The sequence below is a fragment of the Sorex fumeus genome, unplaced genomic scaffold (assembly GCF_029834395.1).
Source record: "Sorex fumeus unplaced genomic scaffold, SorFum_2.1 ptg000008l, whole genome shotgun sequence".
NCBI classification, from domain to species: Eukaryota; Metazoa; Chordata; class Mammalia; order Eulipotyphla; family Soricidae; genus Sorex; species Sorex fumeus.
The window spans coordinates 54223505-54249591 of NW_026606065.1; the positions used below are offsets into that span (position 1 = coordinate 54223505).

The window sequence follows — 26087 nt, forward strand, 5'->3', positions numbered from 1 at the left end:
TATCATCTCCAGTACTTGAAGGGCTTTTGTTTCTGACCGTGGCTGCTTTGGAAGCTGACCTCCCAACTTAGGCAGTGAGGAAAGCAGTTTGTCCAACAGGCAGTTAAGGACTATCATCCTTGTGAAGTAGGACAGAAAAAAGAGGTTAAGTCTAGATTGTTTCCGCTGCCTGGAGAAGAAGCTGTGAGGTGGCATCCAGCAGGGGCCCAGACAGCAGTCACCCCAAGTTTATCGGGTAGGGCTTGGAATTGAGAGTGTGCAAGACAACTGTTTTTTTCCTGTAAACATTATTTTGGAAGGAGTCAGAGGAAAAAGACACTATATATGTAAAATAACTGTGAAAGTTATTGAAATCTAGTTGCTCTGCAAGGGAATAAGACATTTAGCTAAAAATTAGTAAAGCATTTCAGAAAAATTATTTTGAGAATTTTTCACCCCGAGCATTAGCTGACTTTTTCCTCCAGTGTTTATCTAGGCACTGTGATTTATAGGACAGGTAATAATAAAAATTCAGGCATATGGGAGACAATTGATTTTTTTGTTTGTTTGTTTGTTTATTTGGGGGCCACACCTGGCAGTGCTCAGGGCTAACTTCTTGCTCTACTCTTGCTTGACAATTGATTTTTAAGGGGAACAGTAATAGAAAAGAAAGAGTTGTACACATCGAGAGCTCTGGTGATCAGCAGAATTCTTTCATGAAGTGTTTTGCTGAGGAATGATGGACTGTGTGTGGAGGAAGATGGGGAGCACCCAAGGAAGGTGATTGGCTGAACAGTGCTTGCAGTGCACAGGAAGTGCATCTAGAGCAGAGGGAAGTCTCTGTGTCACAGAAGTCTCTTTGGGGCAGAATTAGTCTCTTCAGTGTCTGGTGTGGAACTACACTATGAGAGGTTTCAAACTGAACTACAGTATTCAAACAATGAGGGGGGCAAAATCCAGCACACTGGGGAGGAGATAGCTAGGTGTGTGTCTCAGTAAGTCACACTCTGGTCCATGCCTGGCTCATGGACCACTGGTCCATGAATGGTCCCATGGACAAAACAATGCTGAAAATATGCCCCGTCATTAGATGAATCTTTTTTTTTTTTGTGGTGTGTAGGGGTATTTAGACTGTATCAGGTTTTCCTGGCTCTGTGTTCAGGGACCACTGAACCCTGCTGGGACATGGGGGGTCCATATGTGGTGCCAGGGTTTGAATCCGGGTCAGTTTTATGCAAAGCCAGCACCTTCCTTACAGTGCTAGCTTTCCAATAAGCTTTTTTTTTTTTTCCCTTTTGGGCCCATATTCAGTGGTCTTTAGAAGTTACTTCCAGCTCAGTGCTCAAGTCACTTTTAGGGTCCTGTGGTGCTGGGGATGGAATCTCTATGTGTATATGAGCTACACCCCTCCCACACACACACTCCAAATATATGCTGCACTATTAATTACAATATTAATGTTTCTGAGGGATTTAAGTAGATCTTGTGGAAAGTTTTACCTCATGATTTCCTGTCAATGTGGAGTTGCTTTCAGAGCTTCAGAGACAGTTGCTCACAGTAGCCATGTTACAGATCTCTCAATCTGAATTGCACGGGATGTTTGCTTTAATGTATAGTAATGTTTTCTGTTATATACCTTAGTAAAAATGTACAAAACATTCCTCTGTAAATGTCATAATGGTGACTTTTTATTTCATGGTGACTGTTTCACATACCAGCACACCAAGCTGAGCTGACTCTACGTATGAGCTTTGCCATTCTCGAAAGCGACTCTGCCTCTGTGCTAAAGTATTTCTGGAAAAGCAGAGTGTCATAAATAGGTAACTACATTAGAAGTCAACAGTTTTCTTTTCTCCTCCATTGCTTTACAAATTTTAACAGACTCATCGCTGAGGGAAAGGTACCCTCTGCTAGCCAGGCACATTCCACCTGCTGATAGCTGTGGTCAGCATAACTACCTGCCAAGTGGTCATACCTGAAACGTATGGGCACGTGGACCTGTCTAATCAGTTTTTCTCTCTCTCTCTGAATATGTCAGGTTTTCTTAGTGAAGAAATTTGTACTCTCAGTCCTCAAGGATCACTGATGTTCAGATGACTCATAGTTCCCGTGTTCAGTTCTTTTTCCAATTCTCAAACTTCAGTTTCATTGTTATGCTCTTTGCATAACTATTTCTATTTTTTTAGTAAACCACAAAAATAATAACAGATTGTTCATTCTTAAGGCCTGTATCTGATACAGAAATGAGTCTTTAAAACAGAGAGTATACTTTCTTTTTAAAAAAATTTGTTCTAGTGCTCACTTCGGCAGCACATATACTAAAATTGGAATGATACAGAGAAGATTAGCACCGCCCTTGAGCAAGGATGACATGCAAATTCGTGAAGCATTCCATATTATGCCAAACACAGTAACAACAAAGTCTCCAATGGAGATGTTACTGGGCCCGCTGGAGCAATTCAATGAACAACGGGAGGACAGTGACAGTGACAGTGACAGTGACTGGGATCCGTGGTGGTGGGAAATGGGCACTGGTGGAGGGATGGGTATTTGATCACTGTATAATTGAAACCAAAGCACAAAAATTTGTAAGTCTACAACTGTACCTCATGATGTCTCACTAAAATAAAAATTAAAAAAAAATATCTGTTCTATACTTTATTTCTGTCTTAAAAGAAAATAATGTGACTATGGGTTTAAAGTAGCCTACTGCTTCTCTTGACTTATTCACCTGTAGTATGGTAATACAAGAATCTCCCGAGATTTTTGTCATAAATTTCACACAAAGATGAGTATTTAGGTAATTTCAAAATGCTTTGTTAATATATTCTTTGATTTCGTCCCAAACTTAAAGAGGTGAGGAAGTTTTTTTCTTTTTAGATGCAGAATGTGGTGGCCAGTCATCTTTCAGGCTCATGAAAGTGAGGACGTCATTTTCTAGCCTGTACACAGTGATCATAGTTCCCGTCTGCCTTCCCGTCAGCAATGCACTTAGCTAAAAACAATATCATTTAATTTTTTTCATTCTTTTATTGTCGATTATTTTCTAATGGAGTCAGATTTTCATAAAAACCATTATTACGATGGTAAATATTAACAATATAGGCAAAAACATGGTAAATATAAACAGTGTAGACAAACCCCTCAATGTCTGTTTTACCAAATCGTAAAACAGCTTCTTCTGTTTGCATTGCATGGCTCTCATTTGCTATTACCCTTCTCTCCGCACTCCACGGCAGCAGTTGTTCATCGGTTTGCTTGAGTGGGCACCAGTAACGTCACTACAAATTGCGAGACTTGTTACTGTTTTTGGCATATCAAATATGTCACAGGTAGCTTGCCAGGCTTTGCCTTGCAGGCGAGATACTCTGTTAGTTTGCTGGGCTCTCTGAGAGGGGCGGAGGAATTGAACCTGGGTCGGTCATGTGCAAGGCAAATAAATGCCCTACCTGCTATGCTGTCGCTCCAGCCTCCTCTCACTAAATAAAAAAATCATAAAATTGGCTTTTAATATGTAGGCTTCAGGGTTTCATGTGTATTGCTGCAATAACTTGGTATCTAAATATACAGTTTCATGACCACAGCAAAATTATTCTTTCTTCCTCAACTCCATATAGTTAATTCTTTACCCATTTTGCCCATTCTCAAATCCCTCTACTCTGTTAATCACCAATCTGTTGCCTGTATTTAAGAGTTTGTTTCACATGCTTTGTTTCTTTGTACCCACTTGAGGAAAATCAGACAGTATATGTATATCACAGATGCACAAACCTCCTCATTGCCTTTATTTGTTAACCCACTGATGAATGGTATCACTGTTAATTTTTGAAGCCCATTCATACAATTTTTCATGATTTCTGTAGTGTTTGCTGCAGCTTACATTTCAACCAGCAGTAGACCAGAGATCCTTGCCAAAGGTTGTTTCTTGTCTTTCTGATACTAGCTATCCTGTGAGGTAATAGCTCCTTATGGTTTTGATTTATGTTTCCCTGATAATAAGATGGAGGCAGTGAAAATCTTTTCCTATGGCCATTTGTGTCTTTTCTTTGGTGAACTGTCTGTCAAAATCCTTGGAGCACTTAGTACTCTGGTTATGGCTCAAAGGGCTAGAGTCCTTGCGTGCCTGTGGGTTTGATTCTGGTACCGTACCACAGGAACTATCAGGAATAGCTCTGAAGCTTCGTCAAATATGGCCTCCTAGTCCTCTGCACATTAAAGTTTTTTTGTTGTTGTTGAGCTTTATAAGTGAGTTATTTATTTGATTATAAGCTTTTTGTTTGGTTATGATCTGCAATTATCTACTTCTTTTCAGTAGATTGTCCTTATATCTCAATTTTTTTATTTTTTACCGTGCATAAAATTTTTAGTTTGATTTCTCATTTGTTTATTTTGGGTTTTGTTTCTGTTGCAGTTGAGTTTAATCCCCAGAATTGTCTCTAAGGCTGATATCAAGGAGTTTACTGCCTTGATGTGGACTTAATGTGCTTGTCAAGGCAGTAAACTGCGTGTCAAGTTTACACAGAGTAACCGTGTTTTCTTCTTGGATTTTATGGCTTTAGGCAATACATTCAACACTTAATTCATTTAAAATTAATTTTTTTACTGTGTAAAAGAGTGTCTAGTTTCTTTCTCCTTTGTATTCCTGTCGACTTTTCCCAGCACCATTTGCTCAGGGGGTTGTTATTTCTCTAGTGTAGGTTCTTGACTTCTTTGATGCAAAATTGTTCCCTGTCTATGTTTTTGGTTTATTTCTTGACTCTGTATTTAGTTCCTTTGACAGTAGTGCCAGATTTTTATATTTTGGGGAGATGCTTTGGACTGTACCTTGTGGTCTTGGAGGTTACTCCTGGTTCTGTTTTCAGGTTCAATGATACTAAGGTGACCACCCCAGGGTAGTGGGGAACAAAATGAGAAAAGCACATTTAAGCCTGTGCTATCTTTCCACAGCTTTCAAGTCTTTGCAGATTTTATATAAGCAGATTATAGTTTATAGATTTTCAGGGTTTTGGCTTCATACTTTGTATATTTGTACTTGTCTGCACTTACACCACTGGCTTGCAGCACTATTCCAGCAACACAAAGACCCTCTACTCCTTCTCTCACTCTTTTCCTCCCCCCACCCCCACCACCTCCCACTCCCCAGCCCCTTAAACCATCATGATTTATAGCAAGTCTAGGTGTTGGCTTTGCTCCCCACTGCCAGTTCACTTGATTTTATCATTAGAATTCCACATATTAATAGAGCCATTTGACCATTGTCTTTCACTCCTTAATCTGACTTACCATGAACATTTTAGGGCCTATCATTTTTGTTCTTAAGACACAAATAAATTTTGTCTTTTTAAAATGACAGAGTGCTATTCCAGATGGTGTTAAGACCAGAGCCATTTATCTATTGATGGCCATTTAAGTTGCTTCCAAGTTTTAGCTACTGTGAATATTGTTATTTCCAATTCCTTCATTTTAGTGTTTAGGGAGGTGTTGTTTGGGCCACACTGGCAGTGCTCAGGGGCTATACCCCATTGCACGGTGCTCTTACTTTGCTCTCAGAGTGGTGGAGATTGAAGCCTTCACTGTGTAAAACTTGACATCTCGAGCTAAGTTCCTAGCCTGTTTTCAGTGATTTAAGGTGCAGTTGTGAGGGATCAAGGTGGAGATAGTATGATAGGAAGTAGCTTCTCCCAGTATTTGGATGGTGGTACTTGGATTGAATATTAAACTTCCCTATAATAGTAATTATAGAGGTTATTATTTATGGAAAGCTTGTATCATCTCATCTCATATCCCTAGTTATTCTACAGTGATCATTTTTACTCTACCAATGAGGGCAATTCTAATTAATGATTGTTATGTATTTTTCTCTGAGGCTGCACCTCCTCTGTGTTAGACGAAGCTATGGTTGAACTAAAAAATTTTTTTAAAAGATGCTTTTTCTCGAATTCTCAACTGTCTTTGTATCATGACGTAATGATATTTGTAGTCTTTTTGTTTTGTTTTGTTTTTTGCAGTGGTCTGTACAATAGCCATTTTTTTTTTTTAATTTACTTATTGAATCACCAAGAGAACAGTTACAAAGCTTTCAGGTTTAAGTCTCAGTCATACAATGATCAATCACCCATCCCTTCACCAGTGCATATTTTCCACCACCAAGAATCCCAATATACCCCCCACCCCCCCCCCATGTCAGTGAGGCAGATGATTTCCACTTAACTCTCTCTCTACTTTGATTACATTTATTTTAACAAAAGATGCACAAATATTATTTGGAATTTCCCCCCAACAATCAAACCTGCTGAAAGGGCATCGTGAATTAATTTGTTTTCTATTGCTGGTTATGAAGACCTTATGATATCTTGTGGCCACAGTAACGTGATAGCGCGGCCATGTGATTTTGGATTTCTGATATTTTACTAATTAAGTCTGGAGGGGTTTCTTCCAGAAGCTGCATAGTTCCAAGATTAGTTTGTGTGCCTCTGGGGCCATGGCCGTGCCAGAGAGCTGCTTGTGGTGAGCAACTTGTGGTCTCAGAAGGACAGGAAGGACATGCTGGTTCTGCCCTCATCCCATGAGGCCCCATCCCATCACTGCTGGCTCATACCTGGCTGTCCTATGAGTTCTGAAGTGGAGGCTGCCATGCCTCCCGGGGGGTGGGCAGATGGGGAGGTGGAAGAGACAAGACACCCTTTCCCTCCCAGAGGGAGGGGGGCCATGATGCTGTAGCTTAATGCATAGTCCATTCACATTTCTGCCAACTGCTGCTGGATTCTGAATTAGGTTGGTATGCCTTTGGGGCCATGACCGTGCAGGACAGCCGCTTGTGGGGGGTAACTCATGGTATTGGCGGGGCGGGAAGGACATGCTGGTTTCTCCCCCCCTCCTGATTTTTGTAGTCTTGAAGAATCATTTTCATTATTTTGCTGTCATATATCATGAAAAATACTAAAATAATCCTTTTGTACTGTTTAGTTGACAGACTCTGATTGGACTAATCTGGCTTTGCATCCTGGTATTGAAATGTACTTCCTCTGGCTTTTTCGGAGTTTATAGTCAGAAGGAAATTTATAGCAACAAGTCCTTCTTTGCAGGTCTCTGTAGCTCTTGCATAATTCACAGGACTTGCTTGTATGTTATCATTTGATGTTTGCATCAATTCAGTGAGAATATGCAGCAATGTGTTGTGATCACCTTTGGTAATGTGCAAAATCAGGTACATAATAATGAAATCACCAGCCTCAGGCCCAGAGATAATCAGTGACAGTTGTGAGATTATAACCCAGGGCTTTCAACACTTTGCCTTTAGCCAAAGGGTTTAATTACCTGCATATTTCAAGCTCCAGTCTGCGTAATGTTTAGGATTTTGAATATAGCCATAGACCGAAATCATCATGGATTTACATGTTGGTAACAGAAATTGTTGGCCTGAGAAAATTCATAAGAATGGAACTCAGTCTTGGAGGGGAAAAAATTTGTAAAAGCATTGTAAAGGACAGGAGAAAGAATTTTTTGATTTTTTGGGCAGTGCTGGGGGTTGAACCCAGTACCTCATACATGGAAAGTGAGTGCTCTCCCACTGAGCTACATCCCTAGAACTAAGGACAGGGTCTATAATTAGAGATAGTGTAGGAAGATATAGGGAACGATGGGTGTTGTCCTTGTCTGAGAGCAGATTTTCCAGAGCAGAAAGAGGTGTGAGTTCATCCTCTTGTTTGGAAACCTAATCTCCGCTACTTGTGTGACTGTCTCACTTAGGCTGTTTCTAACATTTATTTGACTGATTTTTTTCTCACTGATGCTCCATCCCAGGGAATTTCCCCAATCTTGGATATAACACTACAACACTTCCTCCCATTGTTCAATGATTTACTGGAGCAGGCACCAGTAATGTCTCCATTGTAAGACTTGTTGTTACTGTTTGGGGCATATTGAATACGCTACAGGTCGTTTGCCAGGCTCTGCCATGGGGGCAGGATAACTCTTGGTAGCTTGCTGGGCTCTCTGAGAGGGACGGAGGAATTGAACCCAGGTTGACCACATGCAAGGTAAACGCCCTACTCTCTGTGTTATCCTCTACTCCTGGATATGCTTGTCTTTATTTCTTTTCCTGCTTTATTTTCTCAGTTTTGTTATTCTCCACTCATTTTTATTGTTTTGACTTGGGAGGCCAAAGCCAGTGATGTTCAATGGCTACTACCATCATGTGCTTGCAGGAGGGAGATTGTTTCAAGCTGTATTTTTAGTATCACTGGGTGCCTGGCGCTTGAACCTGAGTCTCCTCCATGCAAGGCACAAGCGCCAGGCCTTTGAGGCCTTTGCCTGACTGCATTTTCTTCTTACTGCCATGATACTGAATTTTTAATACTCCTCGACTGTTCCCAGATTCATTTAGATAACATTGGAATTACTGATACTTGTTCACATAAAAGACGTCTATAGTTAAATGGTTAGACATCTGAATTTCATGCTTCACCCCTTTTCAGGTTCTTTATGCCTTTTCATTTATCTAATATGATTTCACTGTCATTCTGTGTAACTCGCTGGGAATAATCTGCAAGATTATTTGGACCTGTTATTTTTATGGAGCCAGAGATTTATTTGGGTACCACTCTCATAGTCTCAGTTAGTATTGAAATGGTGTGAGTTGGTTCTGGGGACTCTGTTGTGCTGGATTTCTACAGCACTGTAGATAATGCAGTGAATTTGGCCTCATTTTGCATTGCTACCATTACTTGGGTAATTAATTCAAGCAGAGAAACTGCATGTCTTTAAAACTGAGCCATTTGTTCCTGTGTCATTTGGAGGTAGAGAGATTTAGCCAGCTTAGTTTTGTAAGCAATTTTCTACAAGCTCATTGGTTTTGTGTTTTTATTTATTTTCTTATTTAAAAAATAAATTTAGGGCCTGGATGCATATAGTACTATATAGAGGGTAAGGCACTTGCTTTGCACTTGGTCAAGCTGTGTTGGATCCATGGCATGCATCCTGTGTGGTCTCCTGAGTTTGGCAGAAGTGATCTCTGAGCACAGAATCAGGAGTAAGTCCTAAGCACAACTTAAAACCAAAAACCAAGCCGAATACCTGAGGCAGAGGAATAGATAGATAGATAGATAGATAGATAGATATAGATAGATATATACCAAAACAGTAACAACAAGTCCCACAATGGAGATGTTACTGGTGCCCTCTTGAGGCAAATTGATGAACAATGGGAGGACAGTGCTATAGTGCTACATATATATCTATATCTATCTATCTATCTTCTCTCTCTCTCTCTCTCTCTCTCTCTCTATATATATATATATATATGTAGCCAAAGAGTTATTTGGGTACCACTCTCATAGTCTCAGTTAGTATTGAAATGGTGTGAGTTGGTTCTGGGGACTCCGTTGTGGTTTTCGTGACTGTGACTTTGAGGTTTCACCATCTGCATCTTGCAGAGCAACTGAAGAGCTCAAAAAAAAATATATATATATATATATATATAGACATATACTGCATGGCAGAGCCTGGCAAACTACCCATGGCATATTTGATATGCCAAAAACAGTAACAATAACAGGCATCATTCCCCTGACCATGAAAGAGCCTCCAATATAGCAGCGTTGGGAAAGACGAGTAAGGAGAGGCTGCTAACATCTCAGGCTGTGTCAAATGGAGACGTTACTGGCACCCACACAAGTAGCTCAATGAACAACGGGATGACAGTGATACAGTGATATATATATATGTGTGTGTGTGTGTGTGTGTGTATACATATGTGTGTATGTGTGTCTATGTATATCTGTGTGTGTCTGTCTGTGTGTATGGTGTTTGTGTGTGCCTGTATGTATGTGTCTGTGTGTGTGTCTACGTGTGTTTGTTTATCCTCCCCCTCCCTGCAGAATATCTGGATTTTCCTACCCCAAGCATAGAGTCTAAATCTCTGAAGAGAAAATAAAAACACTGTGGATTCAGCAGATCCTCTTGATGAGTCTCGTGCCTTGGGCATTTGGACAACCTCTGATGCCAAGTAAGGACATGCTGGCTCTGGATCATGAGGTTTTAGTGACCGTGACTTTAAGGTTCCACCATCTGCATCTTGGGGAGCAACTGAAGAGCTCAGCAAGCTTTGGTGGCCCCTTAGAAAATCAGTCCTGGCTGCGGTGCTGGACTCGGTGAAGGAACCAGAGGACCTGGCAGTCTTGAAGAAACTGAGAGTAGTTTTTGTCTGCAGATTGATTTGTGGATGCAAATAAATCCCAAGCAGTGCACATTCTTTAAAACTCAGCAAGGGCTGTGAGGAAATTGCATCACCTGAGCACGTGTGATCCTGGCAGCACTGGACCCGTTCGCTCTCCCAGCCTTTGCGTTCCCGTGGCGCCCCTTGAGTTCCTGTGGTCAGGTGCGGCTTTGCATTGTGAAGCTTTGAGCCAATTACCACTGAATCATGAGCATTGTACTTAGAGCTCAGCTTTGAAGACATAGTTCACATTTCCATCATTGACATTTGCTTTTACCTCTTCTCTCCCTCGGAGAGTGAATGACTCATTTAGAAGTTAAAAAAATACTTGAACTGTTTAAAATATTGATGTTATAAGTGCCATAACTTAGAAGGGGAAGCATGAAAATTGGCATTTAAATAATGTCTCCAAAGATCTTTTGTGTGGAAGGAGCTGCACTCTGGGAGTGAACGTGTAGGGAGGATTTGGAATTCACCCCTGAGAAGCCTGACAGAAGGACTGCAGGGGCAGTTGATGCCACTGAGCTGCCCTCAGAGGGTCCCAGGGCTCATGCCCACATTCTGTCCTTGCGAGTCAGGATCCTATAGGGCTCATGATATTTCTGGGATGATTTAAAGAACTGTTCCTTTGAAGGACAGCATTTTTCTTTTTTTCTTTTTGTTTGCTTTGTTTGGGGGCCACATCCAGAGGTGCACTCAGGAAATACTCGTGGTGAGCTTAGGGAACCATATGACATGCCAGGGAATTGAACCCGAGTCCGCTATGCACAAGGCAAATGCCCTCCCCACTGTACTTTGGCTCTGACCCTCTTATTTTCTTAAAGAAATGTTTAACGTATTCAAGGTCAGCTGCTATCTAGAAGAATTCGTACGATGATGTGTTAAGTAGCTTCACAACCAACACTTATCTTCATGCTTCCATCCTCAGGAGGAAGTTAAGGTGTAATGTTCTATGCCAGTGTCAGGGTTTTGCCATATCAAATTCTAACACAGTTTACCCTGATAGTGTTAAGAAAAGATGGTGGTACACACCTGCATCCCCAGCCCTGACTTCACTTCAAACTAAACGTGGCTTATTCTAGAAAAGTGAACATAGAAGGCCCTTGTCATATGATTTTTCTCTGTTTTCCCACAACTCAGTATTTCCTTTATCTTTGATGGTAGAATTTATTTTGCCTTTGCCACTTTAACAAAATTGGTGTGGAATAATTGTATATTAATAGCAAGATTTTTGGTGGCTCAGTTTTCAGTGAAGTATTTTTTCACAATGAAAATATGTCTTGTAAGTGCATGTGGAGGATAAGGAAGAGTAGCTAGTTAAATGATCATGGTTTTAAAACTAGGGTCCTGGGACCAGGACACTTGCCTGACATGTGTATGACCTGCGTTTGATCCCCATCACAACATGGTGCCCTGAGAAGCACTGGGTGCTCCCTGAAGGCCGTCAGCACCTCCATGACTTGTATATTCCTGACACTGCAAGGCTGGGGAATTACCTTGTTCTCTGGCCTTTGCACTGACTGATGCCCTGTCTCGCAGAAAATTACCAGTGGGACTTGCAGATCTCATGAGCATCTCTCAGGATCCTTCTGCCTGCATCCCACCATCACCAAATAGGTTTATGCCTGAACTTCCAAGACTAATTGTTAGTTTCAGGATTTCTAAATACAATAATAATAATAATAATAATAATAATAATAATAATAATAATGTATGGCAAGTGACTTTCTTTTACTCATAATAGAACATCTGTAGCTTTTTAAATACTCTGGAGATAGAGCACAACTAGCAAACTTCATACCTGGAAGGCAAAACAACAGCAGTGCTCATTTATAATTCTTGGTATTGTTATAAACCCTGCTAAAATCCTCTGAAGGCCAGAATAGCGTTTTAGGATATTTTTGAGGAAGGTTAGAATTGAGGGGAAAAATGCCATGCAGACTTCAAAGAAAGTTTCTGCTCAGTGGACTGGCTTCTTGATTTTGCTGATATCTTTTGCAGGAAAATGGAGACATTAAGTGCATTTTATTGCTGTATTTGAAATACATGAAATGATCTAGTTATGATGCATGGAGAATATATGTAAGAGTTTCTAGTTCTTCCACTGAAAATGGGTTGGGGAAAGGAAGTAGAGACACAATAGTAACTCTGCCCTTTGATTAAAATATGAAATCTATAGGGAAAGTCATTTTGATGTATATAAAATATAAAGGCTTTACTGGATGCTGGAGCGATAGCACAGTGGTAGGGCATTTGCCTTGCACACAGCCAACATGGCCAACCCGAGTTCCATTCCTCCGCCCCTCTCGGAGAGCCCGGCAAGCTCCCGAGAGTATCTCACCCGCACGGCAGAGCCTGGCAAGCTCCTTGTGACGTATTCGATATGCCAAACACAGTAACAATAAAGTCTCCAATGGAGACGTTACTGGGCCCGCTAAAGCAAATCGATGATCAACGGGAGGGCCTTTACTTTTACTGGATGCTAATGGGCTGGAGCGATAGCACAGCGGGTAGGGCGTTCGCCTTACACGCGGCCAACATGGCCGACCCGAGTTCGATTCCTCCGCCCCTCTCGGAGAGCCCGGCAAGCTACCGAGAGTATTCGATATGCCAGACACAGTAATATTACTATAGATGAAAAATAATTCAGCATTAGGAAATAGATGTATTCTTTTAAGTGGAAACAAAATTTGGTAAGTGACAAAGTCTGGTTCAGTTAACTATTGTGCTCAAGGGAGTCCCTTTGGTGTGACAAGGGGTGGGGTAGAAAAAGTGCTTTTGAGCAACAGGGTGGCAGATTGGAAGATATAGGACTTATGACCTCTAACCATTTTACATGCATGGTGATAAGAACCAGCTTATATAGAACATAACCTCACCAGAGAGATAGCACCAGGGGTAAGGTGCTTGCCTTGCGCATGTCCAGCCCCTTTATCTCATATGGCCCCTTGAGCCCCATCGCAAGTAATCCATGGGTATGGAGCCAGGGGTAAGTCCTGAGTGCCACTCGCTGTTGCCCCAATAGGAAGAAAATGGCCGAGAAGTGGAGATTAAGAAAGGCAGGTTTCAGGTGGAGTGGGCCAAGGATTACCAGAGTGATCATTACATTCCCTTGTAGAATATTCTTCTGAGATATAAGGGTTCAGCTGTAGGCTATGTTCCGAATAAAGGCTTTGTGGGTGGAGGAGGACAAGATAAGGGCAACATTTTTTACATTCTCAAAAACCCAAGCCCAGAGCAGATTGCCAATTTTAATTTTTAAATGCATCTCTTAATTCTTTCGGGGCCAGTTTTAGTGCTAGGACACCTCCATACAATACTAGAAAAACCTCCTTTTTAAAAAAAATTTTTTTTGCTATGCTCAAAGCAAAGTACTACCTAATTAGGTAAAAAAATAATCTAGTTATGATGCATAGAGAATACATGTAAGAGTTTCTAGTTCTACCACTGAAAATGGGTTGGGGAAAGTAAGTAGAGACACAATAGTGAGGAAAAAAAGTGTGATTTTATGCAGTTCAAAAATACAGTGCAAGTCCAGATTTTAAAGATTCTTTTTTCTTTATAATTTCTAGGCATACTAACAGAGGTTTAATGTTCTTGTGACACAATTTCCCCTCCACCCTGAAACAGGGCATAATGGAGAAGGAAGTAACTTTAAAAGACATGGTACTCAGAAAATTTGGAGCATGGACTCTATATGTGTTTGTGTGTGTGTAAGGGAGAGAGAGAGAGAGAGAGAGAGTGTCTGTGTGTGTGTTTCTGTGTGTGTGTGTGTGTGTGTGTGTGTGTGTGTGTGTGTGTGTCTAGATGAGGCACATATAAAACAGCTGATTTATTTTCAAACTTTTTCAAGTTTAAAGTTTTGATCTGGGGGCCAGAGACATAACACAGCAGGGTAGTTGTTTGGCTTGCATGTTGATGACCCAGATTCAATCTTGGCACCATAGGGGTTTTCTGAGCCTTGCCAGGAGTGATCCTGAGCACAGAGTCAAAAGTAAGCTCTGCGTACTGCTAGGTTTGCTCACCTCCCCCACTAAAAATCTTTAAACATTTGACTTTTTGTTAGAAAACACTGTTGATTTAAAGGAGCAGTTCAGACTAGTGTGGATTGATAGATGTTGTTGTGATATTGTAGCATACGTGATGATAGTTAATAAATTATTACATCTTTTCCCTGAGTAAGTTAGGTCCTAAGGTTGTTTAAGTTTTCATCTGACCACAGAGAGTTTGTGAGAGTTCTTTTCACTATACCCAGATAATGAAAAATGTTAACTTAAGTGTTCTCTATTGTTATGTTCCAAGATAGAAAAAATATTAATATTAATTCCTAACCTCTTTTTTTTAACCATTCTTTTTTTGGCCTTTATTCTATTTCACCGGCTCTGTTCTGTGTAACAGAATGTTGAGGTCTTGGAAGGGTCTAAGTGAAAAGCAGGAATACCAGAGTTCTTTGGTTCCTTTGGAAAAAGGGGAAAAAAAAGTCAAGTAAAAGTATAATTGCTTTTGAAAGATTCTGTGTGGATGGGGGTAGAAAGATTGTATCTCTGAGCCAAAAGCCTCCTTGGCAAGTTTGAGAAGAGCAAAAAATACATGGGTGAGGACTGATAAGTCTGCCAAATGTCTTAGATTTTAAATATGGGTAAAGGGGCATTTTAGAAAGCATTGCAATCACATTTTAATTTTTTCATATTTGTTTTTGTGTCCACACCCAGCAGTGCTCGGGCCTTACTCTTGGCTCTGTGCTTAGAATCACTTTTTACAGTTGTTGGGGGACCATATTTGTTTCCTGGGATCTAACCCTAGTCAACTGCATCGAGGGAAATTTTTTTTTATTAAAATAAAAGTTTATTTTATTTTATGTTACTTTTTTATTGAATCACCATGAGATATAGTTACAAACTTTTATCTTTGAGTTACAATCATACAATGATCAAACACTCATCCCTCTACCAGTGCACATTCTCCACTACCAGTGTCCTCAGTATACCCACCCCCCCCATCCAACCCTATCTTGTCTCCATGGCAGACAATTTCCCCCATACTGTCTCTTTACTTTTGGGCATTATGGTTTGCAGTATAAATACTGAGAGACTATATCACATTTGGTCCTTTATCTACTTTCAGCGCACATCTCCCATTCAGATTGATCCCTCCTGCCATTATTGTGTTAGTGACCCCCTCTCTACTCCAGCAAGGTGAATTCTTTAATGCCTGTACTATATCTCTAACCCTTCATTTAATTGTATGTGTTGTATGTGTGTATGTGTGTGTGTATGAGTGTGACCATATATGTGTGACCATCAATACCTAAGATGGTCATTGAGCTTGGGTGAGGTATTGTTACCCTTGACACTTAAGATGAATTGGCTTGGGTTGCAATGCTTAAAAAAAAAATCACACGAGGATATTCCATGCATGAACACATAGGTAAAGGTAAAGGTAAAGGCCCTCCCGTTGATCGTCGATTTGCTCGAGCGGGCCCAGTAACGTCTCCATTGGAGACTTTGTTGTTACTGTGTCTGGCATATCGAATACTCTCGGTAGCTTGCCGGGCTCTCCGAGAGGGGCGGAGGAATCGAACTCGGGTCGGCCATGTTGGCCGCGGGTAAGGCGAACGCCCTACCCGCTGTGCTATAATTGGAACGATGCATGAACACATAGCTACATTAATTGTATAGGTGTAAATGTTATATATACTGATTAACCTGCATATATAGAATTATGCACTTGCACACCTGTATCATCTGCATATATTTTATGTCCATTTATCAGTTTGTATGTATAAATGCCTATCACCTCTCAGTGTGGACATTGCTGTTGTTTAGAAGAGTCTTTTCATACTTTATATATTTTCAAATTCGAAGGGGGAATCCCCCTCATAATGCAGCTCCTGGGAAAGAGATTGTGGGGAATGATCTACAGGGAAATCTCTGTGGAGTTTGGGATTACTTCTGCTGCTGGCTGGATCTCCAGCAGAATTACTATACAGCAAATACATTTAGGAGAAAGATGGAAAAGAGATGAAGCATTAACATAGAGTTAACTTGGATATCTGATTTCAGGGTTTTGGAAGCTCGGAATATATTTAAATCTAGCAGAGGGGGCAATTCTGATGTACTAGAATTTGCCACACAGAAGGAATCCAAACATTTGCTTTTCAGCACTGCAAATTCTTGAAGAGTATTTTTTTGTGTGTGTGCACTGCACAGCATATTGATTGCAACATCCAAATTTTCAGATGCTTTCAAATGCATCTGGAGTCACTCATGATAGTAGGCTGTATTATGTTTAAGAGGCAATTAGAAATAGCAGATGAGCGACATGTACAAATAAAGTAGCAGGATCATTTGACCCATGATGGGAAACTATAAAATAATGTAGCCAAGTTTAGTTTGTTGAGAAAAAAAATCGAAAGCTTGGGAAAATGTCAGCTTTTCAAAACAGTTTTATTTCCTTACCACCATGTTCTAAGGTTAGAGAAGGGATGTTCTTTTTTCTGTTAAGATAAGGGTGGTTAACAGAGAACATTCTGGTTGTCCTGGGTTGCTCTGAGAAAGCTTGCACACAATTCATTGTACTCTCAGTATTAGATCTTGTAAGACCAGTAAAAACCCTGTCATGGGGTCAGTGGATTTTCTGTTCTATTGATTGGAATTGGGAATAACTCTTCTAAAAAATTTTATAGTACTTCTTTGGTGACTCATTAATTCGGTGCTTTCTGCCTCAGGATTCTTGAGGGAGCACTGGAACTTAATCTACAAGTCTTGTGTTAATTTGCAGATAATCTAAAAATGATCTTTTGGCTTATAGGGTCTTTTTTGACTGGAGCTATATTCACCAGAGACCTCAAGGGCTCCCAGTGGTACTCCCAGTGGTTCTGAGAAACTCAGATATACTGTGGGTCATGTCTGCCATTTGGGGTACAGAGCAGCCATTCAAGCTGTGGGCTTTGGCGGGTACTCCTCAAAATCTGACCGATTTTTGGAAGAGTCAAATTGACCATCTATTCAGAAGTAATGGCATGTTTTATATCTTCCAGTTCTTGGCAGCTCAACTCAGAACAGAGGAATTAAGAGCAAATCAAGCATCGTTAAAGAGTCTAACAGGAGTGAGGTTTTGAGCCTGTCAGTAAAAAGCCCCACTAGCAATTAGAGTTCCCTTAGCAATTCTGAGATTCGGAGGTTCTGGCAAGAGAAATCCGGTGTCTAGCCAAACTCAGGATCAGGTTGTAGATCAGGTTGTATGAAATAAATTCTTGATGGAGAATTATTTTTCTGGCTCTCTCCCTTCCCTCCCTCCCTCCCTTTCTCTCCCTTCTCATTTTCTTTTTTCTCTCTTTTCTTTCCTCTCTCTCTCTCCCTTTCATTCAGCAAGGTAGTTTTGGTTGAAACTTATTTATAAAAATGTGAAGGGAGAAAAAGATGTTCATATTTAAAGCCAGTTTCTTAATAAACATCTGTGTTATGGTCAGCTATGTAAGTTATTATCTGAACAAAAAAGAAAAAATTGAGTATCTAAACTTAATAAAAATATTTTTCTGAGCATGAAGTATTAGAATATCTTGGAAAGCCCTGAAGAAACAACAACAGATATGGACCACAAAAGGATGAATAGAGAAATCATGTGAACCAGAAGGAGTAATACCAGTATCTCCCAGATGAAATGCTATATATTTATCTTTCTCAAAAATTTTTTTTCAAAATTTTTTTTTAAATCGTAGAACATAGACACTAAGAAAATAGAATGTTTCCCAAAGGTAGAACTTACCTGGCATTTTGTATTCAACCAACACTGTAACTTCGACAGATGTTTCTTCTGATGCTTATTCAAATTTGTACAGAATTTCATTTAAAGTCATGACCGTTGTTTGACTTTATTTGGTGCAATAGTGGCCCATGAAATACCATTTTACATGTTTTTATCTTCAAAATAATTGCGACGACATTGTATTGCCTTGAAATGTGTTTTATAAATGGTAATCGGGTACAGATGAAGTTTGCTAAGAAAAATAGTTACATCTTGACAATATCTCAAAGCTGATCTCACTTACACTTACAACCTAGAAGGCTGAAATCTAAATTCAGACATCTCGATCCCTCATTTCATTTCTTCTTTAAATATTAATATATTAATTATATGATCACAGTCTGTCACTAAAGCTTCTGCTTCACCAACCCATACGTCAAAGTTAAATGACAATGCTTAAGCCTTCATTTGTAAAGTAACTTACATAGTCTGGAATGATTTATCATAACACTTTTAGTTGGTTCTTACTTAAATATTATGATTGCTGTTTTATAGGCAGAGAATAAGAGTCAAAGACATGGACCGTGTTTATGTTGGCTGAACAAAGTTTTATATTTAGAGTGCTAAGTGTGATCAACATAATGGCATGGATTTTTTTCTTGAATTTTAAGATTTTGGGGTTCTGGAGTGGTGACGAGTAATATGTACAGAGTGCAGAGGTCATAATTTTTTATTTCTCCCATACTGTCACCTGACAGAGATTTACTAGATCTTTGGCAGCATTTCCTTCTACAGTTCCTGCTGGTTCTGAAATTCAGAAAGTTTATAGTTTCAATTAGCTATTTCCAACAAATTGTACATAATTTAATAACATGCCAAGTTGTTAGCATTTAAAGATTATGTGCAAGTATCATATCTTCCTTCAAATTAGAATACGTTTTTTGATTGTTGTTTGGGGACCACCTGACAGTGCTCTGGGCTTGTCTATCAGCTGCAGGATCTCTCCTGGTGGGACCCGGGGGAATCATATGTGGTACTGGGAATTGAGACCTGGTCAGCCTCATGCAAGGCAGATGCTGTACCATACCATACACCCCATCTCAAATTAGAATACTGTTCACTTGAGTATCTCATGCAAGATTTAGCATTCTTAATGTTGTCTGCCATTTTTTTCAAATATCATCAAAACATCTGTGTAGATCAACCAGAATAAAAAAAAAAAAACTTTTAAGTTTGAAGACCAGAAAGGGAATAAAACCAGGAAGAAGAAAAACATAATGTTATTGAATTTAGGGAAGAAATGATAAAGTAGATAAAACCATAAAGAGAATTGCAATGTGCTCAAGAGACTGAAAATTAGAAGGCAAACTTAATAAAAGGCATTAAAGAATACAAGTTAAATAACAAATGCAAGAACATAAAGATAAAACCAGTTGATAGAAAGCTGTTGAAATAAAGAACAGGCAGAGGGAGATCTAGCTTATGGTTAGTGGAATCTCAGAAGAAGAAAGAAGCAGCAAAGCGAAACTCATATTTAAAAGAATAATCCAAGAAGACTTTCTTGAATTAAAAAGAATGGAGTGTACATATCAGTTTACAAATATGTAGGAAAATTGGCAAAGAATGGCCAACACCTTTTTACTCTTTCATAAAACTAGTGAACTTTAAAGAAAATATCTTCATGATCTTATAGCATATTTTGGCAGAGTACATTTTATGGGTTTTTTTCATATAGCCTATATGCTAAGAACTGTGTGTGTGTGTGTGTGTGTGTGTGTGTGTGTGTGTGTGAGAATCTGTATTCTAAAGGGTTATAAAACAGAAAAATATGTGACAGACAAGGTATGTGGTGCAGAATGCCTAAAATATTTACTCTCAGACTCTCACAGAAAATTTTTGCCAATATTTGTTCTTTAGGCCAAAAAATCAAAAAAGACAAGACAAAAATAAAGTATAAGGTAGTCAGTAGTTAGACAGTTGCCTTTTCTCTGAAGGAACTACCAAAGAGGCAACAGTTTAAAAAATTCAAAGGGAAAAAGTTAACCAAGAATTTAATATTTATCCAAGCTCTGTATCAAGAATCAAAATTATAGATAAAACAGTTCAAACAGTAAAGAACTCAGCATTTTGAAACCTAGTGAAAACCTATCCCTCTATCCCTCCCACTCCCATCCCCCCCATCTCACCCTGCCTCTCTGTCAGGGCATTCCCTTTTGCTCGCTCTCTCTCCTTTTGGGTCCTGTGGTTTGCAAGAGAGGCATTGAGTGGCAATCATGTTCGGTGTATAGTCTACTCTCAGCACACACCTCCCCTCCTGGGAGGATCCTCCCAACACCCTTTATTTGGTGCTCCCTTCTCTATCTTCTGAGCTGCCTTTTCCCCTAGTGCATGCGGCTGAAACCCAAGCACAAAAATTTGTAAGTCTACAACTGTACCTCATGGTGTTTCACTAATAAAAATTGAAATAAATAAATAAATAAATAAATAAAACCTAGTGAACCTATTTTGAGGATTCCAAGAAAGTGAGTTTTGGTGGTCAAGAAAAGATTGGGCAAGTTTGGGCCAACTGATGTGATAGTAAACACTGAATGTATTTAACTTATACATCTAAGCCTGTTTGTTGTTGTTGTTCTTGCTGTTGTTTGGTTGAGGAGCCACACCTAGTGGTCCTGAGGCCTTACTCATGGCTCTATACTCAGAAGATACTCCTTGCGGTGCTCAGGGGACCATAGATACTTGGGGTGCCAAGGATTCATCTGTGCACAAAGCAAACACCTTACCCACTGTCCTCTTGCTCCAGTGTCTTGCTATTCCCTCCACCCCATTAAAAAGGGGGAAATAAATATGAATACACAATAGAAAAAGAACATCAAAATGTTTTTACAGCATTGATTGAAGGTGCCCCATTAGATTTCAACTTGGGCTGTGATTTCCTATGTTCTGAAGAGGGAACGTGAAGTTAGTTCTTCACTCTGATCTGCTAGCCTTGTCTCAGAGTTCTAGATGTGTGCTTAGTATCCACCCAGAGAAGCTGACTTTTTGGTAATTTTGTAGTCAGCCATTAAAAACAAAAAAACAAAAACCAAAAAATTTTATTTTCTCATTCCATCCATTCCGCCTTATTCGTGTATTTTTGAATGACTGCTCAGTGTACTCTATTCCGAGAAGCTGGAAGGGTGGAGTTATAAAAATACTTCATTTAGGTGGGAGTGCTAAAACTGGCATAGAGGGGGTATGCACTGTGCCCAGGTGCTAGGGACAACAGCATAGGGTTTCTTCTGTCTGGTTGGACTCAAGGCACAGTGACACACGGCAGGAGTGACTACTGATGCAAGCCAGATCATACTGGTTGACCTCGGATCAGGAGGGGCAGGGTGCAAGAGAAAATCTTTGAACAGGCGACTTAAGGGCTCAGGAATGAATATCAGTAGTAAGTCAGAAATGAGGCTCAGGCCAGGTCAAAGTAAAATGATTTGCGGGAGAGGATGGGAAAGTGGAGGTACCTAGAACTAATGCTTATCTGACCAGGGACCAACACAGATAAGAAATTCAATTCACAACTATACAGGTAATACTTTTTCTTTACAAAGGACTTTATAATGTTCTCCTTTACTTATATTTTTTTCCCGTGAAGAACAAGAAGTATTTTTTATAAAACTATTTTAAAAGCAGTTGTTAGACATTATTGCCATGCTATTGCCATGTTTAGGGCCAGAGAGATAGTACAGGAAGTCAGGTGTTAGAGTTAACACAAAGCAGGTGCAGATATACTAAGTCAGTGATAATTTACATATAATGTGCTTTCTAATATTACTAAATTTTTAAATCACTCTATTTGGCATTTAAAAGTAGGGGAAGCATATGGTGTGTGTGTGTGTGTGTGTGTGTGTGTGTGTGCGTTTTCAAATGTGACATTTTGGTCATTGCAATCAATGCTTTACTTGCTGCCTCTCAGTGAAATTCTCTCCTTTTTTGCTCTGTGGACTGACCCTGATAGCCGTCTCTCCGTACACAAAAAGGATTCTTATATTCATTTATGGCTTCACAGAACGCTCATTCACTGGCTTACTGCTGACAACCAGAATTGGTAGTCTGAAAAGAATACAGATTGTGACTTTTAGGTGACAGTGGGAATGATGACAAACCTGGGGACCGTTCTACCTTCCTCTCACAGGACTGTGCCTCCCATCTTCTGCATCAGTTGGGTTTTCCTGTAATGATCCTTGAAGGTCTTTGCATAGGAGGGAAGCTGAACCAGGCATCACAAGATTTGAATTGACAATTAAGTGATGCAGTGGGCAAGAAAAGAGGAGGCGGTTTGAGGCAAGGAAAGTGCCCGGAAATCAAAATAGATAGTGATAGTTAGACCTGCAACAAGTACTGTAAGTTTAATTTGACGTTTGGTTCTGGCTTGTAACGATGAGAAGCTGGCTGAGCTTTAAGAGTTTGCACTGAGTGGGGGAAGACAGCTGAATGTCTCAGACCTCTGTCTTAGACAAGGGAAACTGACTCAACCCGAATCTCAGCTTAGCAGTGAGTAGGGCGAGTTCATGGAAAATAGTACTCCTGAAATGATATTTGAAAGAGGTGAATAATATCAAGAAGTAGGAGAAGGAGACTAAATTGATAGGATGAAGAAGTAATACTGAAGAGAAACTAAAGATAAAAAGTTAAGCAGGAAGAAGTGGTAGGTGAGTTCTTATATATACTACTTTCTCATGGCTGCTCTAACAGATTGCCACAAACTCGCTGTTGTAAACAGAAATGTATCCTCTAACATCTCCGAAGGCCAGATGTTAAAAAGAAGCATTGACAGATCAGTCTCCCTCTGAACCCAGATGGGAGACTCCTCCCTTACTTCTTGGTAAGTCCCAGGGTTTTCTAGCAATCCTGTTTTCCAGGGTTATTCTTTTCTTCTACTTCATTATTTGTGTGTGTGTGTGTTTGTGTGTGTTTTCTTTCTCTGTCCCTCTCTTCTTGATCTGCTCTTGTTCTCTCTCTCTCTCTTTTTCTCTCTCTCTCTCTCTCTCTCTCTCTCTCTCTCTCTCTCTCTCTCTTTCATGCACATACACACACACACACACACACACACACACACACACACACGGAACACCACCCCCGGAAGTTCTTAGAAGGAAAGTAAGGGGCCTGCTTAGCTACAGTTGTGCAGCTGATGGTTTAGTCCTAGGAAGGATCACACCTTACCATGATCGGAGGCCATGGGATGCTGGTGATTGAACTCTGGGCATCACACATGCAAGGACTGTGCTCACTTGAACCACATTCCCAGACCTTCTCTTGTCATAGATAGTGACCATTCTAGATTAAGAGCCAACCTTATTAGTTAGGATGACTTCATCTGAACTAATTTTATCTTGAACAACCTATTTCTGTATAAGGTCACATCCTGGGTATTGGAATTTAGTTATTCAGGTATCAATTTTGGAGAACACAATTCAACCCCAAACAATATCCACAAAGGGATTGTTTAAAGTTTGTAATTTCTTCTAGGAGTTATGGAAAGGAAGGCCAAGTAGAAAAAACGTAGATTTGTGGACTTATACTCCATGAGGATTTTTTGTTAATGAACTGTGGAAAAGGTCAACATCAACATAATGCATTTAGAAAAAGGACACTAATTATTAATAGCTCTAATAACCTTGTTTGGCAAACTGTTTGGCAGCTTTTTATAGGAGCTCTCTTTTGGGAGTTACTGGAAAGGAAACATGAGTAGAACTTCAGCACATCCTTACCTAGGACAGAAAACATCCTAGTCATGACCTCTCCCCCCCATCATTATACATCATGAAGAATAAAAGGAACAAAACATTGGTGCAAACCACAGTGCCCTCCCCATACAGAGCCCTTTTTATTTAAAAGGTTATATTTGTGGCTGGAGAGAAGGTACAGGGACTAAGGTACTTGCCTTATGTGAGTCTAACTCAGTTTGTTCTGCAGAACCTAGCTGCTGGGTTTCGAGATTTGTTTCTGAGTCTCTGAGATCATGGCCGTTAATTAGCTTAATCAGGAGCCAGAGAGGCCATTTGTAGGCAGCGACTTGGGGTCTCTCTGGGATGGGGAGGAAAGGGACGGTTCCACCCCCATCTGGTGAGGCCCCGCGTGTCTCATCACTGCAGGCCCAAACCTGACTGTCCAGTGTCCTCTGGAGGATGGTGGTTACTGGGCCGCCAAGGGGAACAGGCCAAGGCACGAAACCTATTCCCACCTGGAGTGGCCCAGCCCCAGTAACCTACTACAGGAACAGGATGCATTTCTGCCAAAAGCCTTTGGGTTCTGAGATTCGTTTCTGAGTCTCTGGGATCATGGTGGTTAAGCAGTTCGATCAGGAACCAGAGAGGCCATGCCTCCAATTAGATAGCTGAGCTGGAGGTGGTTTGTGGGTGTGTCTCCCACATATCTAACATTTGGCCGCTTACTTTCTTGGTAAACTTTGCCCCAAGTTTTTGGGGTCTGGCTAAAGGCACAGCAGCAGTTTTGGGATATTTGAAAGTGCCTTTTAATCTTCTGGGTGCATGGGTGGTGTGAAGGCCTTGATTTGCATGAACATGCTCTTCATAGATTATTCTGCGATTCCACTTTCATGTTATTAGGCTGGGATTCTCACTTCGTAGCATCTCTATGTTGACCTTAGAACAAATACTGAAATCAGCTTTTGGAAATGTAACATTTCATTTTAATAAGTCAAGAAGTTTTTTAAAACAATATTCTTTCAGGAGCCTGAGCGATAGCCCAGTGAGTAGTGCGTTTGCCTTGCATGCGGCCAACCTGGGCTCTATCCCTGGTATCCCAAATGTTCCCCTGAGCACCGCCAGGAGCACTTCCTGAGTGCAGAGCTAGGAGTAACCGCTGAGCATCACTGGGTGTGACCCAAAAAGCAAAAACAAAAAAACAAACAAAAACAAAACCTCTTTCTTATATTTACTACCATTATACAATTTCATCTTGCTAGAGTCTAGATTTCAAATTCATTTTTTTAAAGATAGTGTTTGAATTAGTTAAAGATGTTATCTTATTATAAGTAGTAGTATGGACTAGTTTATTAGAGTATACATTATATTTTAATGCAGTATGTAATATATTTAGGTGTTTGTCTTTCAAACACACAATGACCACAAGCAGGGTTAAATGTGCTTCTAGTATTAGCAAATATTTCAGCCTTTCAGTGTAGGGAAAATTCCATGGATTCCAAAAGCTATGAAATATGAAAAATGTCAGTGTCCTCTCCACACTGTTGTAAGTATTTTGGGAGAGTGGTTATTGAAGAGTGAGTATGAAAGAAATTGCTAATGAAAGTGAACAGGTACATTTCCAAAAGGCAAAGCATGCTCTGTACCTGGGCAAGAGGTGATCAAACGAGAAGCCATCACCCTAAAGATCTTCCTAGCAACCATGCATCCACCTGCTACATTATGATCTTTGAGCTCCTGTTTTCATCCATTTATAAATGAAATGAAGAGCTGTTGTTTTTTTTTCACATTTGAGCCATTTGATGCATTTAAAGAAATTAAGTTTCAAAGAAATTTAAATTGATATTTTCTTGATTTGACATTGTTTTTTTTTTTTTTTTTGACTGTGTACTTTTTTTATTTGGTTCATTTGTTTTTTTTTTTTTTTTTGGTCACACCAATGAAGCTCTTTTTCTACCCTTTCCATCAAACTCTTGCCCTGTGACCCTCATGTTTTTGCTTTTGCAGGATATGTGTTATTATACAGTGATTTATTTGTTTGCTTGATTCTTTAAATTCCAGTGTTAGAAAACCATCTGGCAGTTGTCTTTGACTCTCTTGAGTTATTTCACTTCATATGATCTTTTCAAGTTTTTTTACACTGTTGTAAAAAAGTAAGAGATTATCTTCTGTTCAGTGGAGAGATATTTCATTGACTATAGCTGAAATGGAGTATGTTTTCTGTTTCGGTCTAAGTCAGTGAAGCTACAGGAGGTGAGAAGGGGTACATGATCTAGATATTGCAGTTGGTAATAGGAAATGAGAGGTCAGATAATGTGGGGACATTGATTTGATTTTGGCTTTCTCTCTTTGGGGAAGTCCTAAATGCAGAAATCTTGTTTAGCAGGAGAACAGAAGTATTGGATGACCTACAGAGTATAAACAGAAGAGTCCTGGAA

General features: G+C 39.9%; 1 protein-coding gene and 1 non-coding gene across 4 annotated transcripts in view; both read left to right on the forward strand.

Moving 5' to 3' along the window:
• KLF12 (KLF transcription factor 12) overlaps positions 1–26087 on the forward strand; it is a 730941-nt gene that overhangs the window by 481182 nt on the left and 223672 nt on the right. The gene's annotated exons all lie outside the window — the stretch shown is intronic.
• On the forward strand, positions 2274–2380 carry LOC130019463 (U6 spliceosomal RNA). The gene has a single exon (XR_008791791.1). It is a non-coding gene; the product is annotated as a U6 spliceosomal RNA (small nuclear RNA).